The sequence below is a fragment of the Lagenorhynchus albirostris genome, chromosome 10 (genome assembly GCF_949774975.1).
Source record: "Lagenorhynchus albirostris chromosome 10, mLagAlb1.1, whole genome shotgun sequence".
In the NCBI taxonomy this organism is placed as follows: domain Eukaryota; kingdom Metazoa; phylum Chordata; class Mammalia; order Artiodactyla; family Delphinidae; genus Lagenorhynchus; species Lagenorhynchus albirostris.
The window spans coordinates 4,414,832-4,431,884 of NC_083104.1; the positions used below are offsets into that span (position 1 = coordinate 4,414,832).

The 17,053-nt window shown below is 41.3% G+C and overlaps 1 protein-coding gene across 4 annotated transcripts in view; it reads left to right on the forward strand.

Moving 5' to 3' along the window:
- The first annotated feature begins 1,897 nt into the window (after nucleotides 1-1,897).
- TMCC1 (transmembrane and coiled-coil domain family 1) overlaps nucleotides 1,898-17,053 on the forward strand; it is a 219,614-nt gene continuing 204,458 nt past the window's right edge. For all 4 annotated transcript variants that reach the window (XR_009542688.1, XM_060161081.1, XM_060161084.1 and 1 more), the window contains exon 1: nucleotides 1,898-2,013. The gene's annotated coding sequence lies outside the window, so the exon portion shown is untranslated. The remainder of the gene's footprint in view (nucleotides 2,014-17,053) is intronic.

The window sequence follows — 17,053 nt, forward strand, 5'->3', positions numbered from 1 at the left end:
TATTTGGAGCTTAAGTATAGTTAAGGATATGTGTAGGAATGTGGTTGCTGGGTCATCAGTCTTTTTAATTCTAGCTACTGTAATGAGGGTGTAGAGGCATCTCCTTGTGGTTTTAGTTTGCAAATCCCTGGATGACAAAAGATACTGAACGTCTTTTTGTTGCTTATTGGCCACTTAAAGAAAATATTTATTTATTTAGGCTGCGCCGGGTCTTAGTTGCAGCATGCAGGATCTTCATTGCGGCACGTGGGCTTCTTAGTTGCGGCATGTGGACTCTTACTTGCGGCATGCATGTTGGATCTAGTTCCCCGACCAGGATCAAACCCAGGTCCCCTGCATTGGGAGCTTGGAGTCTTACCCACTGGACCACCAGGGAAGTCCCTTACTTGCCATTTTTATATCTTCTTCAGTGAAGTGTTTATTAAAATCTTTTGCCCATTGTTTTTTGGGTTGTCTTACTATTCGCTTATAAGAGTTCTTTATATATTCTGGATTCAAGTTTTTTGTCAAATATATTGTACTCCAAATCCCCCCTGCTATCTATGGCTTGGCTTTTCATTTTCTTTATGGTGTCTTTCAAAGAACAAAAGTTTAAAATTTTGATTAAGTTCAACTTATGAATCATTTCTTTTATGGTTCATGCTTTCTGTGTCCTAAGAAATCTTTGCCTATGTCATAATCACAAAGACTTTTTTCTGTATGTTTTTTTCTAGAAATTTACTTAATAGTTTTAGCTTTTACGTTTATCATCCATTCTGAGTTACTTTCCTCAACGGCCTTCTTCAAGAGCTCCTGAGATCTACAGATACATCCCCACCAACCTCAAATCTAACAGTCAACCTTGCCACCTCCTTGGCCTCAATCTTAATCAATCTATCAAGTCCTGTCCATTAACTCCCTAAAAAGGACGCTTCTCTACCACCAGTCTACCTTGCTTTGACTGTTAAGGCAGCCTCCTAACTGGTCCCCTGCCCCGACTCACACTCCACTCCACATTCAGTGCCCCATTCCGGCCACGCCAAGCTCTCATCCCCTGGACATAATTAAGTCCCTCCAAGTCAGCCTTCAGATTCCAGCCGGAAAATCCTTGCCTGAATCAATCTCCTTCCTTCCTCCCCCTAATACAGGCTCTCTTAGCACCATGCACCTCTCAGAAGAGATTTTACTATTTGCAAATTTTAATTTTTTTGAGATTCTCCCTTTAACGTTTTCCTTCTTCACGGGTTCTAACTTCATGACTCTTTATCCCCACGTTGTACTTCCAGTAACTCATACAGGGCCTAGCACACGGAAGGAGGCTCAATACATAAGCGATGAACGAATAAATGAATTAGGAAAATGCAGTAATAAAGGGGTAGGCTGATAGCTGCTTGTGTTCCCTTGAGTGGTAAAAGCGGACGTGAAATAGTAATAAGCCCCTGCCAGCAGCGGCCGAAAACCTGCTGGATCCGAGGAGGAAAGAAGGCCTTACGATTGAAGGTAAGCAGAACAGGTGAGGAACCCGGAGCGGCGGTCAGAAATCCGCTCACACCTGAGCTGCCGTGGCCCTTCGCTCTCAGAAATCGGGGCCAGGCCAGAGGAGCTCGGTTCCCAGAGCTTCAGGCGGTGAAGAGCTAACCTGCAGCGAAACAGCCCAGGCCTCCGGGACCGCGTGGGTGGGCGGGACCACGTCTTTCGGGGCCGTGCCCCCCCTGCAGCGTGCGCGCGCCCGCCGCCGCCTCGCGCGTGCGTCGCCTGCCGGGGGCGGAGGTTGTGGGTGGTGGCGGCAGGCGCGCGCGCTCTCGCCTCCTCGCGCCGGTCCGCGTTCCCGTGCTGGGACTGAGGCGGCTGTGGCGACCGCGGCGGCTGCGGAGGCGGCGGCTGAGGCGGCTGAGGCGGCGCGGGGGGAGGGCCGGGAGGGGGGTGGTTGGGGGGGGGATGGACCGGGCTCGGCGGCCGCAGCGGCAGGAGCCGGTGCTTGAGCGCGAGCGACGGCGCTGGCGGAGACGCCGGCTGCTCCTCCCCTCCCCGCCGGTGAGTGAGTGCCCCCGCCTCCGACGCTGGCGGCGGCCGCGGCCCCTCAACGGCCCCTGTGGCCCGTGAGGGGAGAGTTGTGAGGGGAGCGTGGCCGGGCGGCGGCGCCGACGCGTCCCGGGCCTCCCGCTCGCGGCCTGGCGCGGGTGGGACCCTTGGTCGCCACCGTTCGGGGCTGAAGCCTTGGGCCTAGGGCTCGACCCCCAGCATCCCTCCGGGCCTCTTTCCTCTCCTGGCCCGTTCCGCTGTCATTTTGACCCTGGGGTTTCTCTCCCCTCCCCTTCGCCTCGCCCCCTTCCCAGCACCCCATCCAGGGCCGCGGGGAGGGAGGGACGTGTGAGGAGGTGGGCCGAGGCCCGAAGGACTGTCTGGAAGCTGGCTCTAGGGGGTCGGAGATCCTACGAGCCCTCGCTTGCCCTGGCGTCCCTAGAAGTTGGCCACTGGGGCTTAGCCGTTGCCACCTGAAAGCAGTTTTGCACCTTTTGTTTTGATTTTGAACTTGTCGTTTGAGGGGAGGAGGGAGCCGGCAGTTCTGGGAACGGGGAGAATTGGTGGTGCGCGGTGGCATGCGAGTCTGGGCTGGGTCCCAGGTGCCTTTTATTAACCCTTTTAGGAAGGGAAGAGGGGCTCAGTGAGTTGCACCTTCTCTAAAGGGCCAGAGATCCATTTATAGCTTGCAGACCCCAGCTTTTTCAGCTTAAGCAAAGGTATGTGTAGTGTTTGTCCAGGGGTTGGTTTGGTTCATCGCTAACATTGATGGTGAACATCCCCCAGGTGAATCTGCAGTAGTTTCTTGAAGCAGCCCACTTAAACTGTTGGCTGATTTCCCCTCTCTTCTTTATGACACTTTACACATTAGTCTTGGTAGATCTTAGCCAGTGCTTTTGCAGGCTGCCTTTTCATCCTGACTTGTCATAGAGGAAAGGAAGATGAACACACACTTGTCTTAATCCAAAATGGTTGCTGTTAAGTCTGACATACTTATCAGAGGTACCTGTACCATAAGCATCTCTATGAAAGGTCTGAATTCCTAAATTAAAAAGCAGGTAGCTGCTTTAGAATAAAGCAAAACTTTGATTTGTTTATGCCGTCTGACCAGTATCTTACATTTGGAAGTTATTGACTAAACCAAATCCTTGTCTTTGAAGTACCTGTGTATAGAAATTGTTGCGAAGCCTGGAAGGAGAGAACCTTATGAAAATGTTAATGTGTTAATGACAAGATTCCTCCAGGAGGTAGATACATTTTTTTCTCCACTTGTATTGGAAGAGTGAGACTCGGATTATGAGTAGGTGGTAGTTTTACTAGTGTGTAACAAATGATGCTTATGGGTGGGATTTTAATGCAACAATACCTTGTCCTCTACCGACAGAGTTGACTTGTATTTTTTTTTGAAATCACACACCCACTCTCTGGCTAGTATAGAAAGATTATAAAGCTGCTTCTGGTCTGTGGGCGGTAACCTTTTAATTTCTGAAGAGTTTTCAGCTGCTTACAGAATAGATTGATGATCAGCAGCATAGGAAGGATTCAGATATTAAAAATTCATTAGCACGTGATCTAGATCTGTTAAAATTATGAGTACTTATTAAGCTTTGGCATGGTGTGGCTGCTGTGTACCAGGTATAGGAAATGAGATTTCTCAGAGTATTTGCATCTTATGATAAACAGAAGCACAGTCAGCTGACAGTGTTGTGCCACCTTGCAGTAGTTGAGAGAATCTTTTATGAGCACAAAAAACCTGTACAATTTAATGAAGAAACCCAATAACTTGGACTAATTGATGACCACCATTACTTTAAACTCTTTGCTCCCCTCTACTGGAATATTTCCCCTTTTCTTTTGCCTGTCATATATGTACAAAACCTATAATGGCTGAAGGCTTAAGTTTGAACTCCTCAGAGTGGTATTTATGGATCACTCATTAATTTATCAGTCAAGTATTTGTTGAGCCCTTATTTTGTTCCAGGATTTTTTTCTAGGTAAGTACTGAGCAACAGTGGGGGGCAGAGTCCCTGCCCTCATGGAGCTTTATTCTGTGTGTGTGAGAATGAGGATAGCAAATAAGCAAATAGAGATAATTTCAGGTAATGCTACAAATTAGTGATTAGCAAACTTTTTCTGTAAAAGACCAGAAACTAAATATTTTAGGCTTTATGGGCCATACAGTCTCTGTTGCAGCTACTCAACTGTCTTGTTTTAGTGCAAAAGCAGCCACCGGCAGTACAGTACATGAACGAGTGTGTCTGTGTTCTCATTAAACTTTGGACGTTGAAATTTTAATTTCATACAATTTTCCCGTGTCACAAAACGTTTGAATTCTGCTTTTTGATTTTTTTCAACCATTTAAAAATGTAAAAACCATTCTTAGCTCATAGGCCATACAAAAACATGGGGCAAGCTGGATTTGGCCTGTGATCTGGCCTTTTAAAGAAAAAGTTTGCTGACTCCTAATGTGAACCATGAAGAAAATAAAACAAGCTGATGTGACAAGTGAGTGACTGGTGGGGGTGGTGGGGAGGCCTCAAAGAGGAGAAGATGTTTGAGCTGTGGCCTAAGAGATGGAAGAGCTTTCCTGGCAGATGAAATAGCAAATACAGGCATCTGCTGATGGAAATGAGCTTCTGTGTTTCCCCAGCATTGGGCTTTTCCACATACCATGTCATTCTTGCCTTGGTGTCTTTCTTCATTTTGTTGTTCTTAGCTAGATTGCCCACCTGTCAGGTTTTAAAAGTCTCCCCATTATAGAATCTAAGATTTGGAAGAGATTTTAGCTTCTTACCCAATTGCTCTCTTCTCAAATGTTCTCAGTGATTTTTCAGCCTCTGTTTGAACACCCTTGATGACAGAAAATTCATTACTTTGAGGTAGCCCGTGCCATTTTTAGATAGCTCTGATTGTTGTTAGAATGTTCTTCTTCATGTTGCAGTAGGAGTCAGCCTCTCTACCTCCTTTCCCTGATGCTGCCTTACAGTGCCCATGGAATAAGCCTGAGATGGGGCTGCACCTCATCCACAGGATTTGGCTCTAAAGTCAGTGCTTGAGACAAAAATTACATAAGATGAAAACTGTACTTGAAAATCCCTTAAATTGTTTAAAAAGCGTAGTGTGCATGTTTTTGCATTTATAATTATTTAGTTCTTAAGCATTTTACAGACCGAGAGCCACTCAGCTTGACTGAAGGAAGGAGCAAGAGGGAGAAAATTATGTAGATATGTAGGCCTTCAAAAAAATTTTGCCTTTTAAGAGCTATCAAATGCTTATCAGAGAGTGGGGGATGGTGGAGAATTTTAATGTGTTCCTGCTTTCTTGCAGGATTAATTTTACTGTATTTGTACATTGAGGCTGTTAATGTATAAATACAAAACATTAATAAATGTTTATCGATATGTTATGAATATTAAATGAGATAATATGTATGGAAGCACCTGGCACATGGTAAGTGGTCAATAAATGTTTGCAGGATTTGAATCTAAGTTTCTGCTTCATTGGGCTCACATGCACACTGTCCTCTGAAAGTTGTAGAGAAGAACTTGGCCACCTGCTTCCTGTCTTTCCAAATTGGCATTTCCTGTTGTGGCTCTGTAGAGCAGCTGTCACTCTCTTTGTCCTTGAGTGTTGGTCACATTTTACCAGAGGTCAGCTAGTAAGTTAAATGGGCATATGATGTAACTCTGTTAGTTCTGTTACATGACCCTTGAAGTATTTGAACACTGCTCTTATGCCTCTTATTTAAGTCTTCACTTTTCAGGGCTAAATACTTTCATTTCTTTTAGTTTTTCCTTGCTTCTTCACCCTTCTGTTTCTTGTAGGTGTACCAATTTATCATCGTTCTTTTTTACTTTGGTACCCTGAAGTACATTTTAAGGTACAAACTTAAGTTTTACCTCCTTGATGAAGTTTTCCCTTACACTTGTAGACCTTCTCCATATTCCTAAATACTTTTATCTGTATTTCTCAATTTAATATTTTCTTACTTTTGTATTTTATACTTCTTTCATGAGCATGTATCTTACCTCACAATGAGACAACAAGCTTCTTGAGGGCCAAGACCATGTATAAATGTTTACAACTTTATAAAAATAAACTTTAAAAATAAATGTTTTAGGGGCTTCCCTGGTGGCGCAGTGGTTGAGAGTCCGCCTGCTGATGCAGGGGACACGGGTTCGTGCCCCGGTCTGGGAGGATCCCACATGCCGCGGAGCGGCTGGGCGCGTGAGCCATGGCCGCTGAGCCTGTGCGTCCGGAGCCTCTGCTCCCCAACGGGAGAGGCCACAACAGTGAGAGGCCCGCGCACCGCAAAAAAAATTAAAGAATAATAAATGTTTTATTTAGAGCAGTGTTAGATTTAGTGAATTATTGTAGAGATAGTACAGAGAGTTCCTGTGTATCCCACACCCGGTTTCCCACACCCAATTATTAACATCTTACATTAGTGTGTTACATATGTCACAATTAATCAATATTGATGCATTGTTACTAAGTCTATACTTTATTCAGAGTTCCACAGTTTTTTCTTTAATGTCCTTTTTTGTGTTCCAGGATCCCATTCAGCATGCCACATTACATTTAATAGTCATGTCTCCTTAGCTTCGCTTGGTTGAGGCAATATATCAGACTTTCCTTGTTTTTAATGACCTTGGCAATTTTGAAGATAACTGATCAGGTATTTTTGTAGAATGTCTTTCAATTGGACATTTGTCTGATGTTTTTCTAATGGTTAGACTGATGTAATATGATTTTGGAAGGAAGACCACAGAGGTAAAGTGCCATTCTCATCACATATCAAGAGTACACATGATTTATCAGTGTTACTGTTAACCTTCATCACTTAACTTGTGCTGGTGTTTGTTTTCTCCACTGTAAAGCTACCCTTTTGTGCCTCCCTTTCTATACTATACTCTGGAAGAAAGTCACTATGCATAGCCCACACTTGGTGAGTGATGAGTTATGCTCTACCTCCTTAAAGGTAGAGTATCTACATAAATATCATTGCTCAAATTGTCCAGCTTTGGCCACTGGGAGCCCTTTCAGTTGGCTCCTGTATCCCTCCCCTTTGTGTGTGAATACTTTCTTTTTGGCAACATAAAATGCTTCAGGCTCATCTTTTATATGTCATTCCTCAGTCGTACAGTCATTTTTCTAAGGAGCTCTAGTTCCTTGTGTTGGAAAATGGTTGGTATTTGAAACCAAGATTTGGGTGCTAGATGTGCTGGTTGCTACCAGAGTGTTGTTGCTTCTAGGCAGTCTGAGTGACAGAGCAAGGAGATGGGTGTATATATTAAGCTGTGTATATACACATATCTATAAATATTTCTGTATGTAGCCATTTGTCTATGAAGCTAAACATGAATTCATACTGATATTTCCAACGCTAATTCCTTACCACATGGATCATTGTAACCTCTTCCACTCCACCAATGAGAAACCTGGCTCCCACCCTCTGGCATCCATTTACTTAATTCTTCAGTTCCAGTATTAATGTGAAGTGGTTTGAGAATTGTTAATCTGTCCCCCTGTGGGAAAACACTTTATCAACTAGAGTATAGTGCTTATGGATAGTTCCTTTTGCCTTTAGACTGATAGACTCCACTTATTTCCAGCATTACTTAGGGGTCAGCACCTTATTCCTCCACCCCCAAATGAGGTGGTTTCATATGTGTAATAGATTTAGATTGTTTTATTGCATTCTGCATTCCATGCTGAGATCTCTTTATCTCTCAAATGATTGTTTCAAAATTTGCACACATTAAGGTTTATTCTTTGTGCTTTAAAGTTCTATGGGTTTTGACAAACTTTTAATATTTTATATTCAGCATTACAGTGTCATATAGAGTAGTTTCAGTGCTCTAAAAAACTTGTGCCTCACCTATTTAATTCCCCCCTCACCAGCCCCTGACAACCAGTGATCCGTGTACGGTCTCTATTCTTTTCTAGAATGTCAGTATATTAAATTTTTAAAAAGTGTTTTTGAAAGATTTTTATGAACACAGCATTTGGTTAAGTAGTGAGAGATACAGGTACTAAATAACTAACACTTAGAAAATACTTCTTTTTTCCTACTGAGGTAAAATTCACATAACAAAATTCATCATTTTCACCATTTAAAATGTGTGGTTCAGAGGCTTTTAGTACATTCACAATGTTGTGCAGCCACCACCACCACCAGTGTCTAGATCCAGAATATTTTCATCATCCCAAAATGAAACCTCACATCTGTTAAGCAGTTCCTTTCCTCATCCTCTGGCAATCACTAGTCTGATTTTTGTCCTTATTGGTTTGTCTGTTCTGTACATTTCATTTAAATGAAATCATATAACATGGCCTTTTGTTTCTGGCTTCTTTTACTTAATTTTTAAAAAATTTATTTATTTTTACTATTTATTTTTTGTTGGCTGCGTTGGGTCTTCGTTCCTGTGCACGGGCTCCTCATGGAGGTGGCTTCTCTTGCTGCAGAGCGCGGGCTCTAGACGCGCGGGCTCAGTAGTTGTGGTGCACGGGCTTAGTTGCACCGCGGCATGTGGGATCTTCCCGGACCGGGGATCAAACCCATGTCCCCTGCATTGGCAGGCGGATTCTTGACCACTGCGCCAACAGGGAAGCCCTACTTAGTGTTTTTAAGGTTCATCTATGTTGTAGCATGTTTCAGTACTTAATGTCTTTCTTATGGCTGAATAATAATTCATTGTATGGATAGATCACATTTTGTTGAATCATTCATCAGTGATGGACATCTGCATTGTTTTCACTTTTTGGCAATTATGAATAATGCTGTTATGAACATTCATGTATAGGTTTTTGTTTGAACATATGTTTTAAATTCTCTTGGATTTATAACTAATAATATTTCTTTTGATAAATTTTATTTTTATATTAAGAGGACAGTTACCTGATGGCTTACTTGGAGTAAAGTGCTGAAAGAATGCTACTTTCTCTTGGCATGATATTCATTATGAAATCACATAATTTTCCTTTTGTCTTTACAGAGTAAAGAATGTTGGTCCAGATAGGGTAACAGCAGTAGCTTTCCCCCAGAATTCTGTTAGAGGAATATCCTGAATTATGCTGTGTACCATTTAGTCTTTCTGAGAGTGAGATTCACTCACTGTGAAGTTGGATTATAAGATCTGCCTGTGGTCTCAAGGAATCTGAGTGTATGAATTGTGTTTAACATTTTGTATTCAGAGGGATAGTAGGCAAGATTCCCATTCTGTAGTCTGTTTGGCATCAGTGATTTTACAGAGGTTTTATTCTTACTAACCACATTCCCTCTGAGGTTTGGACTATAATAGAGTGGCATTAAATATTAGTGTTTTCTTTTTCCTATTTCAGCACCCAACCCTGAAGCTTTGTTTTGCTGTTACTGCTTTGACACCTTTGCTTTGATAAATTCATTTTCCTCAAGAAGACTTGGCAAATGTTTTCTTCTTTTGCCAATTTGGGGTAACCTGACCAATTTATTAAAAGCTAATATTGTTTTTCAGACTTCTTGAAAGCAAGGAACATTCTTTGCTGTCTTTGTAGCTTCTAAGTGACTCTGGGGTTCCCTGGAGATGATGGAAAATAGATAAATTATATATTAACTGCCATCATACTTTATTCCAGGGAACTGTCTGTAGGCAGGCCCTTTAAAAGGGTTTGTGTAATAGAACACTGGACTGGAACCAAGAATATTTTAATTTCACTTCTCTAAAAGACTCACTATTACTGGACAAATAACTTGTACCTTGGGGTTTCTTTTTATAAAAAAGATAATATTGACTCTGTAATTTACAGAAATGTGTGATGGGAAATGAGTTTGGTTAATCAAGGTACTTTATTTTGGAAGACAGGCATTTTGGAAGTTAACGTGTATTATGATATGTGTATCTTGTTAGTGTTAACCCTAACCCTTTATTTTAATAATGTAGGTGAATCTGCTATCTCATTGTAATTGAAGGCTTTGTCAAGTACTGTATGTGTATTCTATTTACCATTTCCAGTGCTCTTCATTTTTCTTTGTAGTTATAGATTTCTACCTGGTACATTTTCCTTCTGAAAGACGGACTTCTTTTAACATTTCTTGTGGTGCAGATTTGCTGGCAATGAATCCTTTCATGGATTTTTGTATGTCTGAAGAAGTCTTTAATTTGCCTTGATTTATAGAGGCTGTTTTCGCTGGATATAGAATTCTTTGCTGGCAGTCTTTTTGTTTGTTTGTTTTTTGTTTCAGTACTTTAGAGATGTTGCTTCACTGTCTTCTGGCCTGCATTCTTTCCAATAAGAAGTTGGCTGTCATTCTTGTCTTTATCCCTGTGTACATAATGTGCGATTGTTTTCTTCTGGCTACCTTTCATTTTTCTTTCAATTTTTAAAAATTCTGGTATAACATAAAATTACCATAACATAAAATTTACCATGTTAATCATCTTAAGTACTGTTCAGTGGTATTAAGTACATTTATATCATTTTGTGAACATTACAGCCATCTATCTCCAGAACGCTTTTCATCTTGCAGAACTGAAATGCTATACCTATTAAACAATAACTCCCCATTCCCCCCTCCCTCCAGCCCCTGGCAACTGCCAATCTACTTTCTGTCTTTATGATTTTGAGTACTCTTAGTACTTCATATAAGTGGAATCGTATAGTATTTGTCCTTTTGTGACTGGCTTGTTTCATTTAGCATAATGTTGTCAAAGTTCATGCATGTTGTAGCATATGTTGGAATTTCCTTCCTTTTTTAAGACCAAATAATATTCCATTGTAGGTATATACCACATTTAGCTTATCCATTCATCTGTTGTTTTCACTTGGGTTGTTTTGTTTGCTTGTTTTGTTTTCACTTGGGTTGTTCTTTGTTTTGTTTTCACTTGGCTTGTTTTTATGTTTCAGCTATTGTGCTTCATGCTGCTGTGAACAGAGATGTACAGATACCTATTTCAGATCTTGCTTTTAATTCTCTTGAGTTTATACCCAGAAGTGGAATTGCTGGATCATATGGTAATGCTGTGTTTAAATTTTGAAGAATTGCCATACTGTTTTCCATAGCGGCTGTGGAAAGGTGGAATGTTTTACGTTCCCACCAACAGTGCATAAGGGTCCCAGTTTCTCCACATCCTTGCCAACATTGTTATTTTCTCTTTTTGTTTGTTTGTTTGGTTTGTTTTGGGATAGTAGCCATCCTAATGAGTATGAGGTGGTATCTCATTGTGGTTTTGATTTGTGTTTTCTTTTTTTTTTTTTTTTTTTTGCGGTATGCAGGCCTCTCACCGTTGTGGCCTCTCCCGTTGCGGAGCACAGGCTCTGGACGCGCAGGCCCAGTGGCCATGGCTCACGGGCCTAGCCGCTCCATGGCATGTGGGACCTTCCCAGACCTGGGCACGAACCCGTGTCCCCTGCATCGGCAGGCGGACTTTCAACCACTGCGCCACCAGGGAAGCCCTGATTTGTGTTTTCTTGATAAGTTATGTTGAGCATCATTCATGTGCTAATTGGCCATTCATATATTTTTGGATAAATGTCTTTTTCAAGTCCTTTGCCCATTTTGAATTGGATTTTTTTTTATGATCATTGATTTGTAGGCGTTCTTTCTATATTCTGGATATTAATTACTTACCAGATATATGATTTTCAAATGTTTTCTCCCATTTTGTATTCCTCTACCTGCTTTTAAGATTTTTTCCCCCTGTATCTCTGATTTTAAGCATTTTGACTTTGGTTATTCCTTGTTGGAATTTTCATTTTCTTCATGTTTCTTGTGCTTGGTGTTTATTGAGCTTCTTGGCTCTGTGGGTATATGGTCTTCATCAAATTTGGCAAATTTTTGTATATTATTTTTTCAAACTTCCTCCACTCCCATACACACCCAAGATTCTAATTATACATATATTATTAGGTTCCTTGAGTTTGTCCCATAGGTCACTGATACTCTGCTCTTTTTCTTCTTCTTGTATTCCAGGTTTCATTTTGGATAGTTGCTGTTGTTATGTCTTTACATTCACTAATCCTTTCTAATGCATTGTCCCTATCTTCTGTTAATGCCATTCAATGTACAGTTGACCCTTGAGCAGTGCAGGAGTTAATCCACATATAATTTATAGTTGGCCCTCTGTATTTAAGGTTCCTGTGCATCCTCGGATTTGACCAGCCGTGAACTGCGTAGTACTGTAATATTTACCATCAAAAAATATCCATGTATGAGTGGACCTGTACAGTTGAAATCCATGTTGGTCAAGGGTCAATTGTATTTCATTTCTGCCTTCTATATATTCTATAATTTGTAGTGTGATAGAAATGTGGTGATATGGCAGGTATTAGGAAACACTACCTTAATCTGCCGCCAAGATATAACAAATTCTGTAAGATACCTAACAGGGGTACACAAAATCACCCTATGTGTTAAATTAACTTTGATGTCCCTCAGTTTCCACATTAACTTTGCTTTTCTGTGAGACCTAAATATGTATTTTTTGCATGATTATTCTGTATTTTTTGCTGACATAGACATCTGCATTGGTAGTTCTACAGTATTTGTTTTATAAGGCACTAGAGTGCTTTGGTGTTTTTGGCAATATTATTTGCCTATGTTTGGTTGTATGATATGACCATCATCTTGCAATAAAAAACATGAAATAGATTTCTATATTTTCTTTATTGCTTATTTATTATTAATCAGAGAGCTGGATTGCTGCTGTCATTGATAACCCCAGTCTGACTGGGCTAGGTCACTTGTGTTACCTCCATGTGATCTTCTGATGTTCACTATATCAACCTGAAAAATGTTGCAGAGTAACAACTGGTAATTGTTTGCTAGCCAGACGTTTGCATTCAGTAGTATTTTTTTCTCTTCTAGCTCCTCTGTTCCAACAGGTATTACTCTCTTGAGAGTAATAGACTCTTAAGACTCTCTTCTAGCTCCTCTGTTCCAGCAGGTATTACTCTCTTTACTCGACAGCACTTTATTAAGATGCTCACAGTTGGTGAACAGCTGCTCTTGAGCATAAGATTTAGAAGACAGTCTCCATCTTCCCAGATTAAATTTCTTTTTATATTGATCTTCTACTTCTCTGTCTTTTTATTTATTTATTTTTTGTGGTACACGGGCCTGTCATTGTTGTGGCCTCTCCCGTTGCGGAGCACAGGCTCCGGACGCACAGGCTCACCGGCCTAGCCGCTCCGCGGCATGTGGGATCTTCCCGGACCAGGGCATGAACCCGTGTCCCCTGCATCGGCAGGCGGACTCTCAACCACTGCGCCACCAGGGAAGCCCTTCTCTGTCTTTTTTAAAAATAAATTTTTGGGAAACATTGGATTACAACTGTTGATCCTCACCTATGCAAAGAAAAGAAAGCCATTGTGCTGGGATTTTGAGGAGGTATGTCTTTTTTCTTCTGTTGCAAAATTGCATCACTTAGGCACTCAGCAGTATGACATCATATTATAACGCTGACTCTTTCCTCAGTAGAACTCAGTTCTCATTTATTCCATCTTACTTTCTCCTATTCTTCCTTTTTTCTAGCAGTCATCATAGCTCAGTAATAACTTTATTTTTGTTTGGCTGCGCCGCGAGGCATGCGGGATCTTATTTCCTTGGGATTGAACCTTTGCCCCCTGCAGTGGAAGTACGGAGTCTTACACACTGGACCACCAGGGAAGTCCCAGGAATAACTTTCTTGATGTGCAATATAACAAGCTCATTTCTTTTTTTTTTTGTGGTACGCGGGCCTCTCACTGTTGTGACCTCTCCCGTTGCGGAGCATAGGCTCCGGATGCGCAGGCTCAGCGGCCATGGCTCACGGGCCCAGCCGCTCCGCGGCACGTGGGATCTTCCCGAACTGGGGCATGAACCCGTGTCCCCTGCATCAGCAGGCGGACTCTCAACCACTGCGCCACCAGGGAAGCCCCTCATTTCTTATATTCTTGGTGAATGTCATTGGACTCTGGGTTAACCTTATAAAGTAACAGGAAGAAGCAGTCCGAATCCTTATTCCTCAACTTGAGGTTGTGACTTTGATGAGTTTGTTTGCTCCCATTCTGCATAGGCACTGGGTGGTTTGGGAAAGCTCACTGTCTTCAGCATAATATATGGCTATATGATTTTATAGTCTCGTTCAGTATCATTTGCAAGAGGAGGTGTGATATTGTAGAGTTTTGAACTAAATATTGAGAGACTTCAGTCCCAGTTTTGACATTATTATGGCCATACTTTGAGAGTTAAAGAGTGTTTGTTTTCTCATCTCTAAAATGTGTTATCGGTGCTTGCTTTACACAAACCTTATTGGATTGTTGAGGATCAGATGAAAAAATTTGGAAGACTGTTTTATCAATATAAAGGATTGTTATTGCATTGAGAGAGCTGTAGGCATATCTGTTTTATTTTCACTCAAAGACTCAGTTTTTATTTCTGCAAACTTTTTGATGGTACAGCCCAGTCATGAATCAGATTTTTTTTAAATTTCTTTTTTTTTACATCTTTATTGGAGTATAATTGCTTTACAATGGTGTGTTAGTTTCTTCTTTATAACAAAGTGAATCAGTTATACATATGTTCCCATATCTCTTCCCTCTTGCGTCTCCCTCCCTCCCACCCTCCCGATCCCACCCCTCTAGGTGGTCACAAAGCACCGAGCTGATCTCCCTGTGCTATGTGGCTGCTTCCCACTAGCTATCTACCTTACGTTTGGTAGTGTATATATGTCCATGCCACTCTCTCGCTTTGTCGCAGCTTACCCTTCCCCCTCCCCATATCCTCAAGTCCATTCTCTAGTAGGTCTGTGTCTTTATTCCTGTTTTACCCCTAGGTTCTTCATGACATATTTTTTCCCCTAAATTCCATATATATGTGTTAGCATACGGTATTTGTTTTTCTCTTTCTGACTTACTTCACTCTGTATAACAGACTCTAGGTCCATCCACCTCATTACAAATAGCTCAATTTCATTTCTTTTTATGGCTGAGTAATATTCCATGTATATATGTGCCACAACTTCTTTATCCATTCATCCGATAATGGACACTTAGGTTGTATGAATCAGATTTTTAAATCTCCATATTTAATCATGGTTGGACATTAGTGTTTATAGTGCCTAATTATATAGTAGGTGCTCATTATATTATAAAAAGTGGATCTGTGTAATGTAATGCTGAGAAAATGTTGGTTTGTATGGTAAGGAACCATTTTACAAGATCTTTTGGGTAGTGTTTTGAAGAGAGACCTCATTTGTTTATTTTATGTCTTAAAAATATTTATTGAGTGCTTACTGTGTTCTAGGCACCGGGGAAGAAAACTGACAAAAATCTCTGCCTTTATAGAGCTTATTTTATATGTTATATGAGGAGATAGAATAAACAAATAAGTAAAAATGTAGTTTTTTTAACCTATGATGACAAGTTCTGATGAGAAAAGTAAAAGTGGGAAAGAGGAATAGGGCTTATTGAGGGGAGGGATTTAGTGGTCACAGACAACCTTACAGAGAAGGTCACATTTGAGTCAAGTCTTGAAAGAGGTGAGAGAGAAATGCAGAAATATGAGAAGAGCATTCCAGGCATAGCAAATGGCAAGTGTAAAGGTCCTGAGACACAAGCTTGCATGAGGAATGGCAAGGGTTGGGGAGGGTAGGTTCTTATCTTATGGTGCCTTATGGAAGTGCTTTTCAAACTTTAATGTGCACATAAATTACCTAGGGTGTTCTTGTTAAACTTCAGATTCTGATTTTTTAGGTCTGAGGTGGGGCCCATTTCTAAGCTTCCAGTTGTTGCTGGTCCTGTTGGTCCTTCTAGGACTTTAGCTTTTTTTTTTAAATAACTTTATTTATTTATTTATTTATGGCTGCGTTGGGTCTTCATTGCTGCGCACAGGCTTTCTCTAGTTGCGGCGAGTGGGGGCTGCTTTTCTTTGCAGTGCATGGGCTTCTCATTGCAGTGGCTTCTCTTGCTGCAGAGCACAGGCTCTAGGCGCGCGGGCTTCAGTAATTGTGGCTTGCAGACTCCAGAGCGCAGGCTCAGTAGTTGTGGCACACGGGCTTAGTTGCTCCACGGCATGTGGGATCTTCCCGGAACAGGGGTCAAACCTGTGTCCCCTGCATTGGCAGGTGGATTCTTAACGACTGCACCACCAGGGGAGCCCAAGACTTTAGCTTTATGTTGAGTGAAGTAAGCCTTTGGAGGATTTTGGGCGGTGGTATGACATGATCTGACTTCCATTTTGACATTGTCACTACTCTGGCCCTTTTTTTTTTTTAAGTAAAGTGTATTTTTTCTTTAAATTTTATTTATTCATTTTTGGCTGTGTTAGGTCTTCGTTGCCATGCGCGGGCTTTCTCTAGTTGGCGGCGAGTGGGGGCTGCTCTTTGTTGCAGTGCGCGGGCTTCTCATTGCGGTGGCTTCTTTCGTTGTGGAGCACAGGCTCTAGGTGTGCGGGCTCAGTAGTTGTGGTGCACAGGCTTAGTTGCTCCGCGGCACGTGGGATCTTCCCGGACCAGGGATCGAACCCGTGTTCCCTGCATTAGCAGGCAGATTCTGAAACACTGTGCCACCAGGGAAACCCCTGACCCACTTTTTAAATTCTTTTTTTTCTTGCATAATGTAAGTCTAAAAGCAATTTTTATTTTTTTATTTCAAACATTTTTTGAATAGAAATACTCAAATGTTGCAACAATTTAGGAATGAAAAAAAATGTCCCTTTAATCTCTGATGGCCAACCCCCAGTTCTTCTCCTTAGAAGCGACCATTTATTTTTTTACCAGTTTTTTGTATATCCTTCCAGAGATATTTTACATGCATGTTTGTATATGTATTTATTTATATCTCACCTTTTAAAAATTCACATGGAGCCCTACTATTCCAACAGTTCCATTTTTGTGTGCAGAGCTTTTTTCTCATAAAATATATCACTACTTAAAAACTTGTCATTTTTTTTAACAGCTGCATAGTGTTCCATGTCATGTATTTACTATAATTTTATTTCTTTCGGTTTCCCATGTGCCCAACATTAAGACAACCAGGACTAGTCTGAGACCACTAGCAAGTCTTGGCCCCAAATCTGCCACTTTATTTCCAC